At 41.9% G+C, this 20,835-nt stretch overlaps 1 protein-coding gene across 1 annotated transcript in view; it reads left to right on the top strand.

Moving 5' to 3' along the window:
* The window catches only part of nkain2 (sodium/potassium transporting ATPase interacting 2), a 180,352-nt gene that overhangs the window by 60,279 nt on the left and 99,238 nt on the right, over window positions 1–20,835 (top strand). The window lies entirely within an intron of this gene.

Raw genomic sequence — 20,835 nt, 5'->3', positions numbered from 1 at the left:
TATTTGCTTTGAATCGTAAATATATCATATACTGTACCTCTCTCTTCCTTTGATTTTTCAGTGTGCTGCTCTCAGTGGAATAAGTTTGGAGACCTCTGAAGTATAATCAACAACAAAATAGCAACACATTGTAAAAGTGCTAAGCTGTAAACTGTTAAGTCAGCAATGGTAGCACTGATGAGTTGATTGTAAACAACAGTACTGCAAGTCTAAAACACATGACTTTCACACCAGCAGCCGTCATTTTCAAGCGCATGCAGAGCTTGAGAAAGCCACTCACCATACTTCAAATGCAGCTACTGCTATCTTGTGGAGTGAATAACAAACTTTACGTTTACGTTTATGTGGTTGACTATACCCACAGCAAACATTTTTCACCGAGATAACAGTATAAAAATCAATACCAATGTTGGAACTGTGGTATCGGTTTAATTTTTCAGTATGGATTTGTCCATCACTAGAGCTGATCTTTAGGGTTTGTAAGAAATGCAATAAGAGTGTCCCTACTTTTCAATTTTAATACAATAACAATATTTGAGTCTTGAGTTTTAGCCAGTACTTATATTAAATTCAGGACAACTCTGTAAATGTCCTTAAATAGCCCAGTCAGAACCCAGACTTGAATTCGATTGAACATCTCTGGAGAGATTTGAAAATGGCTGTGCACTGACGCTCCTCATCCAATCGGATGGAGCTTGAGAGTTGCTGCAAAGAGGAATGGGTGAAACTGCCCAAAGATAGGTGTGCCAAGCTTGTGGAATCTTATTCAAAAAGACTTGAGGCTGTAATTTCTGCCAAAGGTGCATCAACAAAGTATTGAGCAAAGGTTGAGAATGCTTATGTACTTGTGATTTCTTAGATTTCTATTTTTAATACATTTCAAAAAGCTCAAAAAAATAAATCTATTTTCCATTGTCATTATGAGGTATTGTCCGTAGAATTCTGAGAACAAAAATTTTTATTTATTCCATTTTGGAATCAGGCAAACAAAATGTGGAAAATTGAACCATACAAGATGATCCCCTGCTGGCCTCCCAATGGACTGGACTTTTCACATGAGTGGGGTGACCACTCCTTATGCATCAGTCGGTGACGTCTCTGCGCCCCGACGTGTCTACGTGCAAGATGATCACCTACTGGCCCCAATATGGACTGGACTCTCACAATATTAATCGTATCCACCCGGCATCCATTGCACCGGTCACCCAAGGGGGTATTCCCATGTCTGCGGTCCCTTCTCAATTGTTCTCATGGGGTTGAGTTTTTTCTTGCTCTGATGTGGGATCTGAGCCGAGGATGTCATTGTGGCAGCTCTTTGAGACGTTTGTGATTAAGGGTTATATAAATAAACTATGTTCAATTCAGTTTCAGTTTATTTCGAACATGCTTACAATACAATGTAACGCATCACACATTTCCAGTTTTTTCATTACAGCACGTCTGAAAAGGTGTACGAAGAAGCAGAGCTTAATTAATCCTACCCCTTTTCATATCATAGCAATTGTATCCCATTTCCTGGTTCTCTGTTTGTAACAGAACAGTGACTACATAAATAATAAATAAATAATATACCATAGTAAGTAAACAAATATTAAATACATAAATAATCATTATCTCAAAAAAAAAAAAAGGTTAAAGATTATTTTTTGTACTTAGTGAACACTTGTAGTTTGAACAGTCTTTTAAACTGAATCATATTGGTGCTTCGTTTGATTTCTTTGGTTGATCCATTCCATAATTTGATTGCACATACGGATATGCTAAATGTTTTAAGTGTTGTACGCGCATACAAATGTTTTGAATTAGATTTTCCTGTAAGTGTCAAGACTTGGTCCGGGGTGTGTGCTTTTCCAGGATGCAACGGAAAGTTGGCACGGGCGAGACGGGAATTAAGGTACATGATTTATTTATTAACTATAAATACAAAAAAAGATCAAACAAAAGGTGCGCACAGTGGCGGAGAATAAACTATGAACAATTAAACAAAACTTGCAAACTATGGCTTGAATAAAGAAAACTTACTTGGCATGGACAAAAAAGGAGCAGCGTGAACATGGACATGAAAAAATGGACAGAGCATAAATGTGGTGTGAGGTCGTCAGGACGAACAACAGAAAATGAATGAACTTAAATACTATGGACATGATTAGTGAAAGCAGGTGCGTGACTCAAAACGTGAAACAGGTGCGTGACGTGACAGGTGAAAACTAATGGTTGCTATGGTGACAAACAAGAGTGCACAATGAGTCCAAACGTGGAACAGGTGAAACTAATGGGGTAATCATGGAAACAAGACAAGGGAGTGAAAAGACAGAAACTAAAGAGTCCTATAACTAAACAAAAACATGACTTAACACAAAACATGATTACACAGACATGACAGAGCCCCTCCCTTAAGGACAGATACCAGATGTCCATAAAAAAAATTAACAAGAGTCATGGGAGGGCGGGAGGGGGACATGGCGGTGGGTCGCCAGACCACGTGTCCCCGTATTCACCGGGGCAGAGTTAGGTGGCGGCGGCGAGTGGAACGCCGCTGCAGCAGGCGAGGCGGGCGCCCAGGGAATGGCCACATTCGTGGCCGACTGGGAGGTGGGCGCACTTGGCGTGGCGGGCGACCAGGTAGCGGCCATATCCGTGGCCGACGAGGAGGGAGGCGCGTCGTCATCGTGGCAGGCGTGGAAGCAGCAGATGATGCAGGCAGCGAAGCTTGGCGTGGCGCGTCAGGCGGCGAAGCTCGGCGTGGCGCGTCAGGCGGCGAAGCTCGGCGTGGCGCATCAGGCGGCGAAGCTCGGCGTGGCGCGTCTTGGTTTTGGCCTAGGCGTGGGTCTTGGTCTTGGCATGGCGGGTCTTGGTCTTGGCATGGCGGATCTGGGTCTTGGCATGGCGGGTCTTGGTCTTGGCAAGGCGGGTCTTGGTCTTGGCATGGCGGGTCTTGGTCTTGGCATGGCGGGTCTGGGTCTTGGTCTTGGTCTTGGCATGGCGAGTCTTGGTCTTGGCATGGCGGGTCTTGGTCTTGGTCTTGGCATGGCGGGTCTTGGTGTCATTGAGCTGCGACTGGCGGCACTTGGCGTTGTTGAGCTGCGACTGGCGGCACTTGGCGTCGTTGAGCTGCGACTGGCGGCACTTGGCGTCGTTGAGCTGCGACTGGCGGCACTTGGCGTCGTGGAGCTGCGACTGGCGGCACTTGGCGTCGTGGAGCTGCGACTGGCGGCACTTGGCGTCGTGGAGCTGCGACTGGCGGAACTTGGCGTGGAGGGTCTTGGTCTTGGACTTGGCGTGGAGGTTCTTGGTCTTGGACTTGGCGTGGAGGGTCTTGGTCTTGGACTTGGCGTGGAGGGTCTTGGTCTTGGACTTGGCGTGGAGGGTCTTGGTCTTGGCGTGGAGGGTCTTGGTCTTGGCGTGGAGGGTCTTGTGCTAGCCTTGGTGCGGCGACAGGTGCTAGCCGTGGAGCAGCTACAGGTGCTAGCCTTGGAGCAGCGACAGGTGCTAGCCTTGGAGCAGCGACAGGTGCTAGCCTTGGAGCAGCTAGCCGTGGTGCTAGCCTTGGAGCAGGTGGAGGTGGCCTAGCTGGGGGTTGCGGCTTGGCAGGTCGGAAGACTGGTGAGGGCAGTCGTGCTGGAGGCTGTGGCTTGACAGGTCGGAAGACTGGTGGTGGCGGCCGTGCTGGAGGCTGTGGCTTGGCATGGTGATGCCGAGCCACCCCACCAACACAGCTCCCGACCCCAGCCCCCCCGCTCCCCTCAAGGGGCGGATACCAGACGCGCTCCCTGCGGTCTGGAACTCTCTGTAGGGGTGGGCGGAGGAGGGCAGAAACTTCATCATTAAATTGTCCAAATTGTCTTTCTTGTACCTGGGATTGAGTGGGTGAAAAAAAATTGTTTTGTGTCTTGGGTGTGGCTTGAGTCCTGGGGAGCGGGGAATCAAAAGAAAAAGAATTCAGAAAAAAAAAATCATGGTTTTTGACGTCATTAGGGCGAAGCCGGGCCGGCTGCTGCTTGCCCCCGCCCGGAGGGGGAGGGGCATGTGGGAGCGGCGTGTCCTGCAGGCTCGCGGAAGTTCTACCCGACGTCCTTCGTCGGGAGCGGCGCTTCCGGCACTGCTGCGCTGCGTCCTCCCATTCCTGGGACCAAATGGAGTTTCTGTACTCCACGGAGGAGTAGCGCCGAGTTTCCTCCTCCATCGCGCACAGGACCGCCCAAGAAGCCTTGTCGAAAATGTCCAACTCTCGTGCGGAAAAGCGAGTCTGCTGACGACCTACTGTCAAGACTTGGTCCGGGGTGTGTGCTTTTCCAGGATGCAACGGAAAGTTGGCACGGGCGAGACGGGAATTAAGGTACATGATTTATTTATTAACTATAAATACAAAAAAAGATCAAACAAAAGGTGCGCACAGTGGCGGAGAATAAACTATGAACAATTAAACAAAACTTGCAAACTATGGCTTGAATAAAGAAAACTTACTTGGCATGGACAAAAAAGGAGCAGCGTGAACATGGACATGAAAAAATGGACAGAGCATAAATGTGGTGTGAGGTCGTCAGGACGAACAACAGAAAATGAATGAACTTAAATACTATGGACATGATTAGTGAAAGCAGGTGCGTGACTCAAAACGTGAAACAGGTGCGTGACGTGACAGGTGAAAACTAATGGTTGCTATGGTGACAAACAAGAGTGCACAATGAGTCCAAACGTGGAACAGGTGAAACTAATGGGGTAATCATGGAAACAAGACAAGGGAGTGAAAAGACAGAAACTAAAGAGTCCTATAACTAAACAAAAACATGACTTAACACAAAACATGATTACACAGACATGACAGTAAGGTTATATTCCTCCTCTTTTGTTGAGAAGAATTGTTGTACATTCTTGGGTAGCAGGTTATATAGTTTGCTTTATAAACCATTTTAGCTGTTTGCAAATGCACCAAGTCGTTGAATTTCAATATTTTTGATTAAATAGATAAAGGTTTTGTATGTTTTCTATATCCAACATTATGTACAAAACCAATAAAGTTGGCACGTTGTGTAAATCGTAAATAAAAACAGGATACAACGACTTGCACATCATTTTCAACCTATATTCAATTGAATACACTGCAAAAACAAGATACTTAACATTCGAACTGGCAAACTTTGTTAATATTTGGAAGTTGATGCCTGCAACATGTTTCAAAAAAGCTGGCACAAGTGGCAAAAAAGACTGAGAAAGTTGAGGAATGCTCATCAAACACTTATTTGGAACATCCCACAGGTGAGCAGGCGGTACTGCATCAAAAACCGACATCAGTGTGTAAATTGTATCACCACATGGGCTCAGGAAATGTTCAGAAAACCACTGTCAGTAACTACAGTTCGTTACTACATCTGTAAGTGTAAGTTAAAACTCTACTATGCAAAGCGAATGCCAATTTTCAACAACACCCAGAAACGCCGCTGGCTTTGCTGGGCCAGAACTCATTTAAGATGGACCGATGCAAAGTGGAAAAGTGTTCTGTGGTCTGACAAGTCCACATTTTAAATTGTTTTTGTAAACTGTGGACGTCGGGTCCTCCGGACCAAAGAGGAAAAGAACCATCCGGATTGTTATAGGCGCAAAGTTCAAAAGCCAGCATGTGTGATGGTATGGGGGTGTATTAGTGCCCAAGGCATGGGTAACTTACACATCTGTGAAGGCACCATTAATGCTGAAAGGTACATACAGCTTTTGGAGCAACATATGTTGCCGTCCAAGCAAAGTATTTTTCATGGACGCCCCTGCATATTTGAGCAAGACAATGCCAAGCCACATTCTGCATGTGTTACAACAGCGTGGCTTCGTAGTAAAAGAGTGCGGGTACTAGACTGGCCTGCCTGTAGTCCAGACCTGTCTCCCATTGAAAATGTGTGGCGCATTATGAAGCCTAAAGTACAACAACGGAGACCCCGGACTGTTGAACAACTTAAGCTGTACATCAAGCAAGAATGGAAAAGTTTTCCACCTAAAAAGCTTAAAAAATGTGAGTGATTTTAGGTCCAGAACATATTTAGATGTATTCATTATTAATAAATGAATAAATAATATACGTTGTGTTGTATATTTTTACATGAGGTTTCCAGTTCATTTTATCTTACTCAGGTTTACGGATAGTCTTATCTAATCTTTTTAATTTGTTAATTTCTTCTGTTATTATTTGTATTAGCTTTTGTGTGTTCTCTCCTGAACAAAACACAGTTGTATTATCTGCAAATAATACTAACTTTAAGTCCTTTGTAACTTTACAAATGATTGATTGATTTGATTGAACTTTGCAGATGCACTGTAGGCATACTTGCCAACCTTGAGACCTCCGATTTCGGGAGGTGGGGGGTGGGGGGGCGTGGTCGGGGTGGGGCGGGGGTGTGGTCAGGGTGGAGCGGGGGCGTGGTTGGGGAGGAGTATATTTACAGCTAGAATTCACCAAGTCAAGTATTTCATATAAATATATATATATATATATATATATATATATATAAGAAATACTTGACTTTCAGTGAATTCTAGCTATATATATATTTATTTTATTATATATATATATATATATATATATATATATATATATATATATATATATATATACCGTATTTTCCGCACTATAAGGCGCACCGGATTATTAGCCGCACCTTCTATGAATTACATATTTCATAATTTTGTCCACCAATAAGCCGCCCCGGACTATAAGCCGCGCCTACGCTGCGCTAAAGTGAATGTCAAAAAAACGCTGCGCTAAAGTGAATGTCAAAAAAACAGTCAGATAGTTCAGTCAAACTTTAATAATATATTGAAAACCAGCGTTCTAACAACTCTGTCCCAAAATGTACAAATGTGCAATCACAAACATAGTAAAATTCAAAATGGTGTAGAGCAATAGCAACATACCGGTAATGTTGCTCGAACGTTAATGTCACAACACACAACACACAAAATAAACATAGCGCTCACTTTCTGAAGTTATTCTTCATTCGTACCGGTAAATCCTTCGAATTCTTCGTCTTCGGTGTCCGAATTGAAAAGTTGCGCAAGCGTGGGTTCCAAAATGGCCGGCTCCGTCTCTTCGAAGTCATCGGATTCAGTGTCGCTGTTGTTGTGCAGCAGTTCTGTGAATCCTGCCTTCCGGAAAGCTCGGACCACAGTTGTGACCGAAACTATCTGCCCAGGCATTTACGATCCACTGGCAGATGTTGGCGTATGTCGTCCGGCGCTGTCTGCCCGTTTTAGTGAAGGTGTGTTCGCCTTCGGTCATCCATTTTTCCCACGCCGTTCGCACTCGTGATTTGAATGCCCTGTTGACACCAATATCCAGCGGTTGGAGTTCTTTGGTTAATCCACCCGGAATGACGGCGAGTGTTGTATTTGTGTGCTTCACTTGTTTTTTGACACCATCTGTGATGTGGGCGCGCATAGAGTCGTATATCAACATGGACGGAGCAGCGTGAAAAAAGCCACCCGGCCTCTTCGCGTAAACTTCCCTTAACCACTCGCTCATCTTTTCTTCATCCATCCATCCCTTCGAGTTAGCTTTTATGATGACGCCGGCTGGAAAGGTCTCTTTTGGCAAGGTCTTCCTTTTGAATATCACCATGGGTGGAAGTTTCTGGCCATTAGCATGGCAAGCTAGAACCACAGTGAAGGATGACTTCTCATTCCCTGTGGTGCGAATATTCACCGTACGTGCTCCCGTTCCACAGTGCAGTTCACAGGAATATCAGTTGCTGTGAAATACGGTAGTAATCCGTGTGCGGATGGAGAGATTGCGTCTTTTTATGAACCGGATCCTTGTCCTTTGTAGGAGCCATTTTGTGGTCTTTACAGATGTAAACAGGAAATGAAACGTACGGTGATATCCGCGCGTTTTTTCTTCTTCTTCCGGGGGCGGGTGGTTGCTTAAAGCGCTTCCTGTTCTATGGGGGCGGGTGCTTTCCTTGGCGGTTGCTTGCGTAGAAGAAGAAGCGCTTCCTGTTCTACCGGGAAAAAAGATGGCGGCTGTTTACCGAAGTTGCGAGATCGAAACTTTATGAAAATTAATCGTAATAAAGCGCACCGGGTTATAAGGCGCACTGTTAGCTTTTGAGAAAATTTGTGGTTTTTAGGTGCGCCTTATAGTGCGGAAAATACGGTATATATATATATATATATATATATATATATATACAGGTATATAAATAAAAGAAATACTTGAATTTCAGTGTTCATTTATTTACACATATACACACACATAACACTCATCTACTCATTGTTGAGTTAAGGGTTGAATTGTCCATCCTTGTTCTATTCTCTGTCACTATTTTTCTAACCATGCTGAACACCCTTTCGCAGGTACCCAGAAAGGTTTCGAGTACCACCAAAAAAACGGAATCTCTGAAGACAGTATAAAAATCTGTGTTAAAGGTGTACAAATAATGTTTGTATAATAAGCATGTTATTTTTTACAAATGAGGGTTAAGAGTTCAGTACTAAAAAAAAAAGAAAAAAATGTGGCTTAAGTACAGTTTTTTAATTGAGCTGCTGCATTTTTTGGTTGGGTTGTTTATTTATATTGAGTAACTTCTATACATTTCTAAAAGGGGAGGAATGTAATAGTGATCTATGTTTGTCTGTTGCCATCTCCTGGTGAATGTTGGCTATAGCGTACTGGGATTACTTTTTGGTTGGCCAACGATTTACGTGGTGTTGCGCACCTGACGTCACTCAGGTCCGCATGGAGCTGGAGGGGGCGTGGCTTCCAGCTCCGCCTGAATTTCGGGAGATTTTCGGGAGAAAATTTGTCCCGGGAGGTTTTCGGGAGAGGCGCTGAATTTCGGGAGCCTCCCGGAAAATCCGGGAGGGTTGGCAAGTATGACTGTAGGGTTCCCAGCTTTGCACAAGTAAACAGTGCAGGACTGCTTGTATCCGGACATAGGGACACACCTAAAATGCATGATGGTGTTAGAGGCGTACTTTTCCTGGGAATGGAGCTCCAGTTCTGAATTCTACATGTTCCAGTGTGTTTGACTTACCATCCCTGTTAGACTGGCTTTAGGGAGCTTAAAGCATCTTTTAAAGCCAAGTCGTACCAAGGACACACTTTTTTTTTTGCAAATATTTTTATTGAATTTTACAGTTAAGAAGTCATACTTTGCTAACGCAAAGCCTTCATACAATCGCACATCCACTCATACACACTCACATGCTTACTTGAGGAGAGAGGTGCACTTAATTAAATTTTAGCAACTCAAGGTTTATAGTATAAACATTATTAGAAAAAATACCCAGATATTGTATATATATCCATCCATCCCGCTCTGGCTCAGGATCAGCAGGCTATCCAGACCATAGCAAGATGGATGAACATTCCTCGGCATCAAGGATCCTCAGGAAGTGATCCCAAGATCACCTCTCGAGGACCTCTCCACCGTTTACACTTAAAAAAGAAAAGGAAAGTCACAGAAGTTGATCAGATACAAAACAAACAAACAAAAAAAAGTCACAAAAAAAATTAAAATAAATAAGCAAGTAAACTGTGGCAAAACCATGTCAGAAGTAACAAAGAAAAACAATAATAGTGTAGGATCAATACAGAAAATATTAAAGATAATAAAAAAAGAAATAAAACTACAAAAAAGATGGCAGTTTTTTTCTTGTTTTTTTCTTTTTTCCTTAAATGTCTTAAGTTATGATTATGACGGCGTGGCGAAGTTGGTAGAGTGGCCGTGCCAGCAATCGGAGGGTTGCTGGTTACTGGGGTTCAATCCCCACCTTCTACCATCCTAGTCACGTCCGTTGTGTCCTTGGGCAAGACACTTCACCCCTTGCTCCTGATGGCTGCTGGTTAGCGCCTTGCATGGCAGCTCCCACCATCAGTGTGTGAATGTGTGTGTGAATGGGTAAATGTGGAAATACTGTCAAAGCGCTTTGAGCACCTTGAAGGTAGAAAAGCGCTATACAAGTATAACCCATTTATCATTTAATATATGTCAGTAGAGGTTTCCAGGTTAGTTTCCATTTATTCATACTTGCAGAGTTTATAAATCTTGTTTTTTCAAGAGTCATTACATTCACAAGTTCATTTAGCCAGTTCCTGAAGTTGGGTGCAGATGGGCTTTTCCAGTCTTTGAGAATGAGTCTTTTGGCCAAAACCGTCCCAAGCAGCAACACAGCTGTAATATATTTTGGAAGTTTTTGTGTTTCTGAAGACCACCCAAACAAGATTATATCCCTATCATGGACAAGTTTTCTCTGATATACCCCCGAGTAAAAAAAGAAAATGCTGGACCAAAATGATTGAATAATTGGACATTTCCAAAACGAATGAGACAGTGATCCTTCAGCAGATTTACATTTATCACAAAGTGGAGATGTATCAGGATAAAGTGTGTGTCATAAGACTTTGGAGTAGTAAAAACGATGAATCACTTTAAACTGTATGAGCCTAAGTCTGCTGTTAATTGAGCAATTGTGAATTTGAGAGAGTGTCCGTTCCCATTGCTGTTTGGGTATTGTTGTTCTTAGTTCCTGTTCCCATGCTCTTTTAACACCGTCTGCTGACGTCATGGGCATAATGAAGCAGCTGGCAAATTTGGCGATAAGCTTTTTACTTGTGGGTGATAAATTTAGTAATTCTAAGAGAGGGTGTTTTTCATTTACCAGCTGAGACTTTGAAATGTTTTCTTTAATAAATTATTTTGCCTGCAAATAGCAAAACCAACTGAATTGGGACAAATTGAATTTGATTCGCAATTGCTCAAATGACGCAAGACTGTCCTCGACATACATGTCTTTTATGCATTTAATTCCATTTAAGTAACAGTTTAAAAAAATTATGTCTGTTATCGATGGAATAAATGCATGATTGTGACACATTGGTGAATACATAGTTACATTGGAAATATGCAATTGTTTTTTAATTTGAGAAATTATTTTGATAGAATTTCTTACTACCGTACTACACTATGGCTTGTTGATTTAATAGAAGAGACTGGTTTAGTAAAAAGTAGAGATAGCAATGATGTGTAAGGTTTAACTAATGACTGCAGTTCCAATTTCAGCCACAAGGCAGCAGAATTAAGTGATTCATTCTTTGGGAACCCCATCTTCCAATAGGTCAATGCGTTCAGATTTGATGCCCAATAATAATTTTTGAACATTGGAAGACCCAGTCCCCTTTCCTTTGTAGATCTGAATAAGTGCTTTTTTGATAGTCTGCGTTTTTTATATCCCCACACAAAATCTAGAACTAAAGATTAAAGTTTTTGGAAAAAATCTGCAGGAATTAGAATTGGTAAATTTTGAAAAAGATAGGTACATTTTGGCAGGGTAATCGTTTTGATAGCATTCACTCTACCTAACATAGAGAGGGGTAGGGTCTTCCAATACTCTATACACACTTTCAGTTTCTCAAAAGCTTCAGTAAAGTTCAATTTTAGTAATGATTCATAATTTTTAGATATTTTTAAGCCGAGATAGGATATATAGTTTTCTGCAACTTTAACTGGGTTTTGACTGATCTTAACATTATCTCCTAGGAACATAAGCTCGCTTTTGGACCAGTTTATTTTATAACCAGATATTCTACCAAAAGAGTCTACATATTCTAAAAGAAGTGGCAATGCAATTTCTGGCTCAATAAGTGTAACAAGTACATCATCTGCATAAAGTGAGATGAGACTCTCTGATGTGCCTACTGAAAATCCTTTAATATTAGAGTTCATTCTTAAACCAATAGCCAGTGGTTCTAGGGCCAAGTTGAAAAGTAAAGGTGAAAGGCAATCGCCCTGTCTCACGCCGCAATGCAATTCAAAACTGTCCGATATTACATTATCAGTTATGACATGATTTTGGTGCAAAGAAATTATTTGAACCCATTTTATAAAATTTTCTCCCAACCCAAATAATTTGAGAACATGAAATAGATAAACCCACTCAATTGAATCAAAAGCTTTATGAGCATCCAGAGTCAGGACGGCTGCCTTTTTGTTTCCTATGCAGTCCGAGTACAACAAGTTCAATAATCTCCGTACATTGCCAAAAGAAGGTCTGTTCGGGATGAAACCGACCTGATCCGGATGGATCATTTCTGTTATGTGGTTGCTGAACCTTGTTGCGAGTACCTTAGTTAGAATCTTATGGTCTAGATTGAGCAGGGAGATAAGTCTATAATTGGCTGGATCGAGTGGATTTTTTTCCCTTTTTTGGTGTTATACATATATGAGCTTCATACAAGGAGCTTAGAAGTTTATTGTTTACGAAAGAGTCATTTAACATTCTTAGTATTATTGGGGACAGTATTTCACTAAAAGCTTGATAAAACTCCGCACCAAATCCATCTGGACCAGGGCTTTTATACACGGAGAAATATTTCAGTGTTTTTAGCAGTTCTTCAGTTGAAATAGTATTGTTTAAAGAATTCTGATGATGTGGACTCAGTTGAGGTAGGTTTAATGGAGTAAAAAAATAATTTAAATCATTAACTGATATAACTGAACTACATTTATATAATTCTGAACAAAAGTCTTTAAAGACATTGTTGATATCCTGTAAATCTGTACATGTTTCACCTGTTTTTGAGCATATTTTGTGGATAGCAGCCTTAGCTTGATCTCCTTTGAGCTGTCTAGACAAAAGTGTTTGTGGTTTATCAGATATTTCAAAATGTTTTTGTTTATTTTTCAGTAAGAGTTTAGATACTTCCCAGTGAAGAAGAGAATTGTATTCATTTTTCATTTTCAGCATCTTATTGTAGTCAGACTGCAAAAGAGAATTTATATGAATTTCTTCCATTTCTTTAATTTCTTTTTCCAATTTTTTATGCCTTTTTCTTCTCTTTGTTTTGAGCTTTCAAATGAAATGATATATCCTCTCACAGTAGCTTTAAGGGCTTCCCACAATATAGAGTCTGAGACCTCTCCGTTATCATTCACCTCAATAAACTCTTGGATAATCTTGTTCATATACTCTTTAAAATCTTCATATAATAATAATTGTGGATTAAATCTCCATTTTTGTTTGGTTTTAAGGAGGTCAATTTGGATCTGCAGACTCACAGGGCTGTGATCTGAGATTACTTTACTGTGGTACTCAGGATTACTGACATTGGAGAGAGCAGAGGCTTCCACTAAAAAGTAATCGATTCTTGTGTAAGAATTGTGTACAGCGAAGTAAAATGAATACTCCCTTTTATTAGGATGTTTTGTTCTTCATAGGTCTATGATATTTCTTCTTATTAATGGTTTTAGTTGAGTTAGCAATTACATGAGATTTAGTTGACAATCTATCTAAAGTGGGATCCAAAAGGCAGTTAAAATCCCCACCAATGTAGATATGAGAGGAGCTATCATCAGGAAGTAGACCAAAGACTCTATGATAAAAGTTTGAGTCATCGGTATTTGGTCCATAGATATTCAAAAAAGTTACTGGGTAGGATGTAATATGACCATTTAATAAAATAAATCTTCCATTAGGGTCAATTATTTTTGATGTAAGTATGAAAGGCACATTTTTATGAAATAAAATGGCTACACCTCTAGCTTGTGAAGTAAAGGGTGCATGATAAACCTGAGATATCCAGCTAGCTTTAAGTTTGTGTTGGTTGTCTTTACAGAGATGTGTTTCTTGTAAGAATAAAACATCTGCTTTTAATGAATTTAAGTGTGAAAAAACCTTCCCTGCTTTAATATTTTTGGCTAAGCCAGGGGTCGGCAACCCACGGCTCCGGAGCCGCATGCGGCTCTTTGATCACTCTGATGCGGCTCAGCAGCTTACTTGCTGAACCCCCCAATTGTCCCGTGAGACTTCCGGATTTCAGTGCCTCTCGCAGAAAACTCCCGGGATTAATATTCACCGATTTTCACCCTTAAAGCTTTATTAAGGGCGTGCCGTGATGGTACAACATTTGGCGCCCTCTACAATCTGTAGAGGTGGGTGGGGTTTGGTAGCGGGGGTGTATGATGTATCCCGGAAGAGTTAGGGCTGCATGGGATTCTGGGTATTTGTCCTGTTGTGTTTATGTTGTGTTACGGTGCAGATGTTCTCCCGAAATGTGTTTGTCATTCTTGTTTGGTGTGGGTTCACAGTGTGGCGCATTATTAGTAAGAGTGTTAAAGTTTTTTTTATACCGCTACCGTCCGTGTAAACTGTGTGGTTGTTGAGCAAGTATGCCTTGCTGTCACCTACGTGAGCAAGCGGAAGCACCATACATGTGGCTGTTCAGGCATGCTGGTTGTAGTGGACGCTATAAGCTGTACCATCACGGCACGCGTGACGCTGACAAGTAGTGATGGGATCGGCAGTTCTTTTGACTGTACTGAATCACTAGAATCAGTTCCTTAAATTGATTCCTTCAAAAAATTTGTTCACCGAATCACTTCTGCAGCAGCAGTTCTGTGTGCAGGTCGGCGAATCATGAGTCAGTCAGTAATAGCTTCCCCAGTGGCAGATCTCGATGTGTGTCAGTTGGCGAACGACACAAGCCCTCAGCACCCAATGAACGACACGCACAGTGACTGAACAAGAGCCTCAATGTGACGTCCTCCTCCGCGACACACTCACTTCTCTGTGTCAGTAGGTTCGCGAGTCCTGTTGTTAAATATGTTTTATTGCACTGAAATGAAAATAAGAAATAAATAAAAGTGGGAAATTAAAAAAAAAAATTATAGCCTACTAAAATGCTTGCAATCAACAGTTAAATAAATAGGCCTCGTTTGTTTAGTGCAAAAACAAATATTAAATTAAGAAACCCTTAACAAATGCCAACATAAAAACTAAATGTTCTGTAGCAAAGAAAATGTAAACTTAAATATGCAAACAAAAAGAAAATAAATACCTTCAAAATAAAACAAATAAATTAAGAGCCAGAAATGCCAACATAAAAACTAAATGTTCTGTAGCCTACGTTTAAAAATATAACAAAGAAAATATTAACTTAAATGTGCAAACAAAAAGAAAATAAATAGGCTACCTTAAATAAAACAAAACAAATATTAAACCAAGTGCCAGAAAAGCCAACATTAAAACTAAAATTTCTGTAGCTTACATTTAAAAATATAAAAATGGAAATATCAACTTAAATATGCAATAAAAAAAGAAAATAAATAGCTTAAATAATACACAAATCAAGATAAATAATAGCCTATGTATATGTACATACATTAGTTATTATTTTTATTTTAAATCTTCTCAAACAGCCTGCCCTACACTTTACCCCCCGCGTCGCTGCTGCTCAGCCTTGCCCTACACTGACTTTCTTTCTGTCTCCTCTACTCTCATAACTTGATGTGTTGAGATAATGTGTGTGTTTGTTTTCATGTGGCTTGAGTCAACATTAGCCGTTAGCTTGGAGAATGAATGGAGAACGGATGCCAATGGCATGAAACATATCCCCGCGACGGGAGGAGAATCACTCGCGGCATTGGGGCAAGCAGAGCAGAGAGCGAGAGTGTTGTCGTTCACTGAGTGATTCATGTCGTTAATCCGCGGTGAACGAATCGTTCGCTCAGTCCCTCCCCCCACCCCCAAGATGAGTAGCTAGCTGCGTCGTTCGCCGACGTCACAGAATGCGCCAGTTCCACTCATACCGGCATGGTCGCGGCGGAGCTCAACTGAACTGAGAAAGGAACGAATCAGTTCATGAAGTGATTCGGTTCAGTACGTTCACTCAAAAGATTCGTTCCTTCGAACGAATCGTTCGCGAACGACACAACATTACTGACAAGCGCTATTCATTCAAAACCCGCGTGCCGCACCAGCTTAAAAATTCCATATAAAGGTGTGGGCAACGTGTCTGAGACCCCTGGTTTATACATAGCACAAAGCAAAAAAAATGTTTTATATACATTGTTATTTCATTTAAAATTTCAAAATTTTTTGCGGCTCCCATTGTTTTCTATAATTTGTGAAACTGGTCAAAATGGCTCTTTGACTGGTAAAGGTTGCCGACCCCTGGGCTAAGCCCCTGATGTTCCATGAAACTAGTGTAATGTTTTTCTTATAAGTTGACATTAAAGTTTTTTAGGGTATTTTATCTTTACGTTTTGGTATCAGGTCCGCAACGAAATCCGTAAGTCTTCCCTTTTCTTCTTGCTCTGGTATCCCTACTATTTTCATGTTATTAGGTCTTGAGCGCCCTTCCAATATGTCTATTTTAGCTGCCAATTTCTCATTGCTCTTCTGCGTTTCAGTCAGTTTTTGTTCGAGCGCTTCGATGCGGCGCTCATGTTCTGAACCTTGCTGCTGCATGTCCTCCACTCTGTTGGTCAATGCCGCCTGCTTGCTTGTAAGAGCCTCAAACTTTTCCTCAAGCATGTCAAAACATTTGTTCATAGACTCGAGTATCAATCAATCAATCAATCAATGTTTATTTATATAGCCCTAAATCACAAGTGTCTCAAAGGGCTGCACAGCCACAACGACATCCTCGGTACAAAGCCCACATAAGGGCAAGGAAAAACTCACCCCAGTGGGACGTCGATGTGAATGACTATGAGAAACCTTGGAGAGGACCGCATATGTGGGTAACCACCCCCCTCTAGGGGAGACCGAAAGCAATGGATGTCGAGTGGGTTTGACATAATATTGTGAGAGTCCAGTCCATAGTGGATCCAACATAATAGTAAGAGTCCAGCCCCCCCCCCCCCCCCCCCCCCCCTCCACAAGGAACAGGGGAGCAGAGGAGAAAAGAAAAGAAACGGCAGATCAACTGGTCTAACAGGGGGGCTATTTAAAGGCTAGAGTATACAAATGAGTTTTAAGATGGGACTTAAATGCTTCTACTGAGGTAGCATCTCTAATTGTTACCGGGAGGGCATTCCATAGTACTGGAGCCCAAATAGAAAACGCTCTATAGCCCGCAGACTTTTTTTGGGCTCTGGGAATCACTAATAAGCCGGAGTTCTTTGAACGCAGATTTCTTGCCGGGACATATGGTACAATGCAATCGACAAGATAGGACGGAGCTAGACCGTGTAGTATTTTATACGTAAGTAGTAAAACCTTAAAGTCACATCTTAAGTGCACAGGAAGCCAGTGCAGGTGAGCCAGTATAGGCGTAATATGATCAAACTTTCTTGTTCTTGTCAAAAGTCTAGCAGCCGCATTTTGTACCAACTGTAATCTTTTAATGCTAGACATAGGGAGACCCGAAAATAATACGTTACAGTAGTCGAGACGAGAAGTAACGAACGCATGAATAATGATCTCAGCGTCGCTAGTGGATAAAATAGAACAAATTTTAGCGATATTACGGAGATGAAAGAAGGCCGTTTTAGTAACACTCTTTATGTGTGACTCAAAGGAGAGAGTTGGGTCGAAAATAATACCCAGATTCTTTACTGATTCGCCTTGTGTAATTGTTTGGTTGTCAAATGTTAAGGTGGTATTTTTAAATAAATGTCGGTGTTTAGCAGGACCGATAATCAGCATTTCCGTTTTCTTGGCGTTGAGTTGCAAGAAGTTAGCGGACATCCATTGTTTAATTTCATTAAGACACGCCTCCAGCTGACTACAATCCGGCGTGTTGGTCAGCTTTAGGGGCATGTAGAGTTGGGTGTCATCAGCATAACAATGAAAGCTAACACCGTATTTGCGTATGATGTCGCCTAGCGGCAGCATGTAAATACTAAAGAGTGCAGGGCCAAGAACCGAACCCTGAGGAACTCCGCACGTTACCTTAACATAGTCCGAGGTCACATTATTATGGGAGACGCATTGCATCCTGTCAGTAAGATAAGAGTAAACCACGACAAAGCTAAGTCTGACATACCAATACGTGTTTTGATACGCTCTAATAAAATATTATGATCGACGGTATCGAAAGCAGCGCTAAGATCAAGAAGCAGCAACATAGATGACGCATCAGAATCCATCGTTAGCAGTAGATCATTAGTCATTTTTGCGAGGGCTGTCTCCGTAGAGTGATTTGCCCTGAAACCGGATTGAAAAGGTTCACAGAGATTGTTAGACACTAAGTGTTCATTTAGCTGCTGTGCGACAATTTTTTCGAGGATTTTCGAAATAAAGGGAAGGTGGGACACCGGTCGGTAGTTTACCATGAGGTCAGGATCAAGGCTAGGTCTTTTGAGCAGAGGATGAATAACCGCTTTCTTGAATGCTAGGGGAACAGTGCCAGAGGAAAGTGATACGTTTATAATATTTAGCACTGATGGACCTAATAATACAAAAAGCTCCTTGATAAGTTTCCCAGGAAGTGGGTCAAGTAAACATGTTGTTTGTTTTATCCCACTTACACGCCGTAATAGTTCCTCTAATGTTATTTCATCAAAAAGAGAGAGACTATTTTGTATTGCAGTATCCGTCGTAGATACAGTTGTATCTGTGTTAATAAAACCCAGTTGTAGCTGGGATGCGTTGTCTTTAATCTCCTTTCTAATGAGTTAAATTTTCTTATTAAATAAATTCATAAAGTCATCTGCCGAGTGGGTGGAGCTATTGGGAGGAGTCCCTTGTTGGGTTAGCGATGCTACTGTACTAAACAAAAATTTAGGGTCGTTTTTGTTGAGGCGGATGAGATTTGAGTAATATTTAGCTTTAGCTAAGGTAAGCATGCGTTTATACGATATTAAACTATCACTCCATGCTTGATGGAAAACCTCAAGCTTGGTCGCGCGCCATTTGCGTTCCAACTTTCTACATGATAATTTATGAGCTCTGGTTTCTTCTGTAAACCATGGGGTGCGCCTTTTAGGGGCCCTTTTTTGCTATACTATCAATGGTTTTGCGCAGGGCATTGTCAAAGTTGTTAGTTAGGTTATCAATAGAGCCGACATAATTTGGGAATGGTGCCATTACCGAAGGCAGTAGGTCAGCAAGAGTCATCGTTGTGGCAGCATTAATGTTGCGGCTGCTATAGCAGTTATTATTATTATTACTTTGTTGACAATGAGTCAGAACTTCGAATTTTATAAGGTAATGATCGGACATTACTTTAGTATACGGGAGTACCATAACTTTGGAGGTGGTGACACCCCTGACCAGCACTAGATCTATCGTATTACCGTTGCGATGCGTAGGTTCATTTATTATTTGTGTAAGACCACAGCTATCAATTATAGTCTGGAGCGCCACGCACTGAGGGTCCGATGGGGTATTCATATGGATATTAAAGTCCCCCATTATGATTATATTGTCTGCGTACGTCACTAGATCAGCAACGAACTCTGAGAATTCATTGATAAAGTCCGAGTAGGGCCCTGGGGGGCGGTAGATAACAGCCATATCGAGAGGCAGCGGTGCGACAGACCTCATAGTAAGCACCTCAAACGATTTGTATTTATTATTTAGGTTAGGGGTAAGGTTAAAGTTTTCATTGTATATTAGTGCGACACCCCCACCCCTTTTAAGGGGACGGGCAATATGCGCATTCGTATAGTTAGGAGGAGATGCCTCATTTAGCGCAAAAAAATCGTCTGGTTTGAGCCAGGTTTCGCTAAGACCAATGACGTTAAGATTGTTGTCTCTAATGACCTCATTAACTAATAACGTTTTGGGAGACAATGATCTTATGTTTAAAAAGCCCATATTATAAGTATTGGGCTGTTTTGACGAGTTTTTGTTTAAATTATCCGTAGTAGCAATATTAATAATGTTGCGTTTATTATACGTAGTGCACTTTAAATAGTTTCGACCATATCTAGGAATTGATACGACGGGAATTTTCAGATTGTTTGCTTGATGCTGCGATCGACTGAACGCATCATGATTTGCCACCTCAGTAGAATGCATATCCACCCCGGACACATTCACAACAGAAAACACATTATGTGAGTTGTGTGTTATTCTAAGAAAATTGCTATGCGTACAGGAATTATCCAGCCTGGTGCTGGCTAGTTCTAGCTTAACTGACTCCTCACCCGGACTAGCAGGCTCTGTAATTGCCTGTGACCGGGCTTGCTCTAGTGTAGTTAGTCAAATGTGACTTAAACAGTAGTCTATGTTTTTAGACAGGATGATGGCGCCTTCCTGGTTAGGGTGAAGGCCGTCTCTCATCAGCAAGCCTGGTTTGCCCCAGAAAGAGGGCCAATTATCAATAAACATTAGTCCCTGTTGTCTACAGAAGCTAGCCAGCCACTTGTTAAGCGAGACTAATCTGCTATATCTCTCATCATTGCCTCTCGCAGGCAGGGGGCCAGAGACAATTACTCGATGCCTGGACATCTTTCTAGCGAGATCACAAGTCCTGGCTATGTTTCTCTTTGTAATCTCTGACTGTCTCATCCTAGTGTCATTGGAGCCAACGTGTACAACTATATTCACATAACTAGTGGTGCAATTAGCCTGTCGTACGTGTTTACTAGGCCTGTTGCGAGTTAGCTCCCTAAGATTAGCCTCAATGTCAGGTGCTCTGGCCCCAGGGATGCACTTAATTGTGGCTGGTTTGCTAAGCTTTATGTTTCGGGTGATGGAGTCCCCTATGACTAAGGTGTGGTGCCCGGTAGACTGGGGTGTAGGACTAGCTAAAGAGCTAAATCTATTATGCGTCTCAACCGGTACACCGTAGCTTGTAGGCCGCTTAGGACTACTACAGGCTGGGCTAGTTAGCTCGCTACAGCTAACGCTAGCAGATGTGTCCGCAACATCTAAAGTTACGAGATTACTCTGCTCTAACTGGCGGACACGGCCCTCTAGCAGAGCCAGCCTCTCCGTGAGTAAGGTGCAAGACGCGCAGGAAGTCATACTCACGGTGTTTTCTGTCACCGAGTGAAGTTCCTGCTGTCTTCCGTGAAGTCCTAGTCACGGTGTGCAGGAGTAGATTCCTTCTGACCGGCGACCGGCGACGCCTTTCTCCGCGCTAGCTTCGTTAGCTTAGCAGCTAGCTGCTAGCTAGCT

The sequence above is a fragment of the Nerophis lumbriciformis genome, linkage group LG34, assembly GCF_033978685.3.
Source record: "Nerophis lumbriciformis linkage group LG34, RoL_Nlum_v2.1, whole genome shotgun sequence".
Taxonomy (NCBI): domain Eukaryota; kingdom Metazoa; phylum Chordata; class Actinopteri; order Syngnathiformes; family Syngnathidae; genus Nerophis; species Nerophis lumbriciformis.
The sequence above is the reverse complement of the archived record's forward strand: the minus strand, read 5'-3'. Positions and strand labels throughout refer to the sequence as shown.